The sequence below is a fragment of the Pleurodeles waltl genome, chromosome 1_2 (assembly GCF_031143425.1).
Source record: "Pleurodeles waltl isolate 20211129_DDA chromosome 1_2, aPleWal1.hap1.20221129, whole genome shotgun sequence".
NCBI lineage: Eukaryota > Metazoa > Chordata > Amphibia > Caudata > Salamandridae > Pleurodeles > Pleurodeles waltl.
In genome coordinates, this window is record NC_090437.1 from 934,649,800 (window position 1) to 934,655,359 (window position 5,560).

Genomic DNA, 5,560 nt, shown 5'->3' on the forward strand with positions numbered 1-5,560 from the left:
TGGGAGCTGCCAAGTACCTCAGTACGTTTGATTTAACATCTGGGTACTGGCAGATTGCCTTAACTGAGGGGGCCAAGGAGAGGTCAGCATTTTCTACACCAGATGGACACTTTCAATTTAAAGTGATGCCATTTGGGATGAAGAATGCCCCTGCCACCTTTCAGAGGTTGGTCAACCAGGTGTTGGCAGGACTGGATGAGTTCAGTGCCGCCTACCTAGATGACATTGCTGTGTTTAGTTCCACATGGGAGGAACAGCTGCAGCACCGCTGGAGAGTGTTAGAGGCCCTACAGAAGGCATTCCTCACTATTAAGGTGAGCAAGTGCCAAATAGGGCAGGGTTCTGTGGTGTACTTAGGACACCAGGTGGGGAGTGTCCAGGTGGCACCCCTACAGCCTAAGATTGACACAATTCTGGCTTGGGAGCCTCCCAATACCCAGACTGAAGTGAGATCCTTTTTAGGTCTCACAGGATATTACAGGAGGTTTGTTATGGGATATGGTACCATTGTTACCCCCTTAACTGAGATGACTTCTAAGAAGCAACCCAAGAAAGTGATCTGGACAGAGGCTTGCCAGAACGCTTTTGATGCCCTGAAGGCTGCCATGTGCACAGCACCTGTGCTGAAGGCACCTGACTACTCCAAGGAGTTTGTTGTGCAAACAGACGCCTCAGAGCATGGTATTGGAGCAGTACTCTCACAGCTAATGAAGAGGGCCTAGATCAACCTGTAGCTTTCATTAGCAGGAGGTTACTACCCAGGGAACGTAGGTGGAGTGACATAGAACATGAAGCGTTTGTTGTGGTCTGGGCACTGAAGAAGCTAAGACCCTACTTGTTTGGGACTCACTTCCGAGTTCAGACCGACCACAGGCCCCTCAGATGGTTAATGCAGAAGAGGGGTGAGAATCCAAAACTGTTAAGGTGGTCCATTTCCCTACAGGGGATGGACTTTACGGTGGAACACCGTCCTGGTACAGAGCACGCCAATGCTGATGGTCTGTCTAGGTTCTTCCGCCTTAGTGATGAGAACTCCCATGAGGTTGGGAAGTTGCTCCCCACTTTCAGCTGGGAGGGACACGTGTTAGACTTTTCATCCTTGGCGTGGTCTCCCTTAAATTTTTGCCTCTGTTCCCCAGGTTGTTGATGTGTGCTGGACTCTGATTTTGCTGTTTTTGTTACTCTGGGCACTTTACCACTGCTAACCAGTGTAAAAGTGCAAGTGCTCCTTTACAAAATGTGTATGTGTTTGGTTTATCCATGATTGGCATATTTGATTTATTAGTAAGTCCCTAGTACAGTGCACTAAAGGTGCCCAGGGCCTGTAAATCAAATACTACTAGTGGGCCTGCAGCACTGGTTGTGCCACCCACATAAGTAGCTCTGTAATCATGTCTCAGACCTGCCACTGCAGTGTCTGTGTGTGCAGTTTTATCTGTAAATTCTACTTGGAAAGTGTACCCACGTGCCAGGCCCAAACCTTCCCTTTTCTTACATGTAAGACACCCCTAAGGTAGGCCCTTGGTAGCCCCAAGGGCAGGGTGCAGTGTATGTTTAAGGTAGGACATATAGGGGGTCATTACAACCTTGGCGGTCTTCTATGAAGACCGCTGAGGGACCGCCGTGCGGAAGACCGCCAGTAGTGGAGGTTTGCCGCGTGGCGTATCATGACCGTTGGCTGCCTTCTGTCATTTTTCCGACGGAGAGCCGCCAACAGCCATACTTGCGGGCGGCGGGGAAGTGGAGGTTGCTCCACCTCCACCGCCACGCCAACAGAACACCGCCGAGCTAATCACGTCATGTGATTCTGCGCGGAGGTGTTCTGTTGGCGGTGTGGTGTTGGCGGTGGTGAATGCGTTCTCATTCCAGGTGTTCTCATGTTTGTTACGTCTTTGGTACTGAGCTCTAATTTGAAGCTTCTTCTTAAGAGCTTAGATTTTCCTAAATCTGCTTCATATTACTTGGGCAACTCTGCTAACTACTCATAAACCAGTCCTGCATATTGTGTACCATCTTTGCAAATGAATCACAATTCGTCCTTTGTGTATGTTTCCAATCACTCTGTCTTAAGTGTTCTCATAATTAATTATTTATTTCTAATTTAAATCAGGACACATTCACTGTTTTGTCCTTTTCTGGTGTCTTTTCTGTTCTAACAATACTACTTGACAAACCTGTTGCTCCCTGTGGGCTCAAATTATCTAACCCCTCAGTTAACTGCTGTGTTGAAAAGCCTTGCAAACTAATATTATCTGTCTGTGGCATATTTTGCAGGGTAATATACAGCACACTCATAATCTGATCTGGTACAGGCATGTAAGGAAGTGGGGTTCTCTGAGGACACCTTGCATCAAAAACTGGTCTTGATTGATTCAACATCTGGTTGGTACTACAATTCGTGTAGAGGTCAAAGTTTAGACACAAGAAGCTATTCTCACCATACCAGATTTGTTTAAATATACTGATCTCTGCAAACCATGTAGATATTGGTGTTTCTGGGACTTCTGAAACATTAATTGACTGGGCATTACTTCCAGGGTTGCTGCAGCTTACAATGGAACAAACAGACCTATAGTCGTGGGAACTGTTGATGCATCAAGTGATGTCAAATTTGTTTGATTCTGCAGAATTTGCATTCCAGTACTTTGACCTGTTAATACAGATCATTACAGGGTGCCGGTGGCACAGGAAGCCATTTACTTCCTGTGCAATGAGGGGGAAACAGGTAAGTTTCTCCTCCGGCAAGTGGGGGGTTTGGAACAAAGAGGCACCGGGGGGAAAGGAAAGGCTTTTCCTTTTCCCCGGTGTCTCTTTGAGCATTCTTGCTGCCCGATCGCATTGCAATCAGGCAGCAAGAATCCCCACTAGATGCCAGGGATTTTTTTTGTCTTCTTTGTTTATGTGATGTTTTGCGTTGGGGAGCGGCCCCTTGGGCAAGGGTCACTCCCATTTGGGGGGCATGTTTGTTGTGGTCATTATTGGGGGCAGAATCCACTAAACGCCAGGGATTATTTTGTTTTGTTTATGTGGTGCTTTGTGTTGGGGAGCGGCCCCTTGGGCAAGGGTCGCTCCCATTTGGGGGGCATGTTTGTTGTGGCCATTTCTGCCCCCTTTGGGGGCAGATTGGCCTATTATTTTTAGGCTGATCTGCCCCCTTGGGGGGCAGAATCCACTAGACGCCAGGGATTTTTTGTTGTTGTTTATTTATGTAGTGTTTTGTATTGGGGAGCGGCCCCTTGGGCAAGGGTTGCTCCCATTTGGGGGGCATGTCTGTTGTGGCCATTTCTGCCCCCCTTGGGGGCAGATTGGAGTATTATTATTAGGCTGATTTGCCCCGAAGGGGGGCAGAAACCACTAGATGCCAGGGATTTTTTTTTTTAGAATGCATGATTATGGTGTATGGGAGCAGCCCCTTGGGCATGTCGCGCAGCTGCATGCGGCACGAACTGAACATTCGGCTAGGGCCGCAACACGCATTTCCAGTCTGCGTTTCCAGTCTGCTGTGTGCTTTCTGAGGCCCCAAATTGGGCATGAGGCCTCGCTCTTTTTCTGTGCATCGCATTTTCAGGCATTACTGACCCCCACTCACCTGTTCTTTTCTTCTCTTTTTTCTTTTCTTCTTTTCTGGGACATCTGGTTGTACCTTCCTTTATGTTTTTTCCCCCTTCCCATGTTACCTTTCTCTTCCCAGCTTTCCTTGTTCCCTATTCTCTATGGTTCCTAGTCCATTCTGTTCTATGTACTTTTCCCTATCTAAGATGGTGTCCTTTTACTTCCTGTTGGTCGTTTCCTGTTTGTTGGTATTTAAGGGCTGTGATTCTTTCTCTCCTTGCGCTGCAACACTTTCTGTTTGGATGGTGTCTTCGCTCCTGATTCCTCGTATTCTTGTGCTGGTTCTCGATAGTTCAGAATACTTTTTTCTGTATTTGCTCTTGTTAATATCTCTTCCTTTTTGTTCCTGTTTTAGCAACATATCCTTGTGGAGGTTTTTTCCCCTTTTCTGTTTTTTTTCCCTCTGGCGCTACTTCTGAGGGACACGGACTGCTCTTTGCGTACTCATTGCATGCAGCACAGTGGCTACCAGAAAGAGTCGCCCCTACTTGGGCCAAGGCCGAACATTCAAGAACAGGATCCACGCCACTTGCTCTGCGGCCTCCAGGGTAAAGCAGCACGTAAGTCGTGACAGGGCAAGGGTCGCTCCCATTTTGGGGGCATCTTACCTGTGGCCATTTCTGCCCCCCTGGGGGGCAGATCAGACTATTATTTTTAGGCTGATCTGCCCCCAAGGTGGGCAGATGGGCCTATTTTTTTAGGCCCATCTGCCCCCATTGGGGGCAGAAGCCACTTAGACACCAGGGATAGTGTCTGTTAGTGGATGGGGGTCGGCCCTTTGGGCACGGGTTGCCCCCCTTTGGGGGCACGTGTACCGAGGCCATCTCTGCCCCCTTGGGGGCAGATCAGCCTATTATTTTTAGGCTTATCTGCCCCCAAGTGGGGCAGAAACCACTAGAACGCCAGGGATTTTTTATATATGTTTATTTATGTGGGGAGCATCCCCTTGGCCAAGGGGGGTATTGAACTGTTGCCCATTTCTGCCCCCCTTGGGGGCAGATGGGCCTATTTTATTTTTAGGCCCAGCTGCCCCAAAGGGGGCAGCAGCTACTTAGGCACCAGGGATAGTGTATGTCTGTGTTTGTGTGTTTTTTTCTTTTTTTTCTTTTTTGTTTGGGGGGTGGCCCCTTGGGCAAGGGTCGCTCCCTATGGTGACACACTACCAAATGTATTTTCTGCCCTCCTTGGGGCAAATAGGCATATTTTTTAGTAGGCTTATCTGCCCTTATGGCAGAATCCACTGAGGCACCAATTTCTAAATGCTTGATGGTTGGATGTTTGTCAATTGATGAAGTATTTGCATTTGTGATAAAAAAAAATCTCTTTTTTGTTCTAGTTCAAAGCTTTTGCTTTTTTTGCTGTGGCTCCTTGCCGTTTTGGCAGTGGTTGACCGTCGGTTTGCATAGTTGCATGTTTTAGGTGAGTTAAAACAATTTACTCCAAAGGAGTATTGTTGCCATGCATGAAGGACATGTTTGTAGGTGGTGTACTAAATGCAGGTTTGTGTGTGAAACTGTCCTTAGATTTGTGCACAATGATATTTGTGTTGTCTTATTTCTAATGTGCTTTTCTTTCTTTCTTTCTTTTTAGTGGGATATCATTGGTGATTGCTGTGTCTGTGCAGAGTAGTTGCTGGTGAGTCAAGCTTTTTCAGGCAAGTGAGCGGTATACTTTTTGAGTTTATAACTCCTACTGATAAAGCTACACTTTATTACTTATCTTACACAGTGCTGTTGTTGGTGGTGCATTTGTCCAGTTAATTTTCGTAGGAAAGATCATGGCTAGCCGCAGGATGACCGTTCAGCCGGTGGTTGGTATGCTTTTTGAGTCATTGTCTGATTATGATTATGAGGCGGACTCTGCATCTGAGGCAGAGGAGGAAGTGGGAGATTCTGGCAGTGAAGTTTCTGTCAGAGAGGAATCTTCTGATGAGGAAGTCACAGATGAA

At 47.2% G+C, this 5,560-nt stretch overlaps 1 pseudogene; it reads right to left on the reverse strand.

Annotated features, from left to right (window-relative positions):
* Window positions 1-4,573: 4,573 nt before the first annotated feature.
* Window positions 4,574-4,657, reverse strand: LOC138257702 (small nucleolar RNA SNORA17; annotated as a pseudogene).
* Window positions 4,658-5,560: the final 903 nt, after the last annotated feature.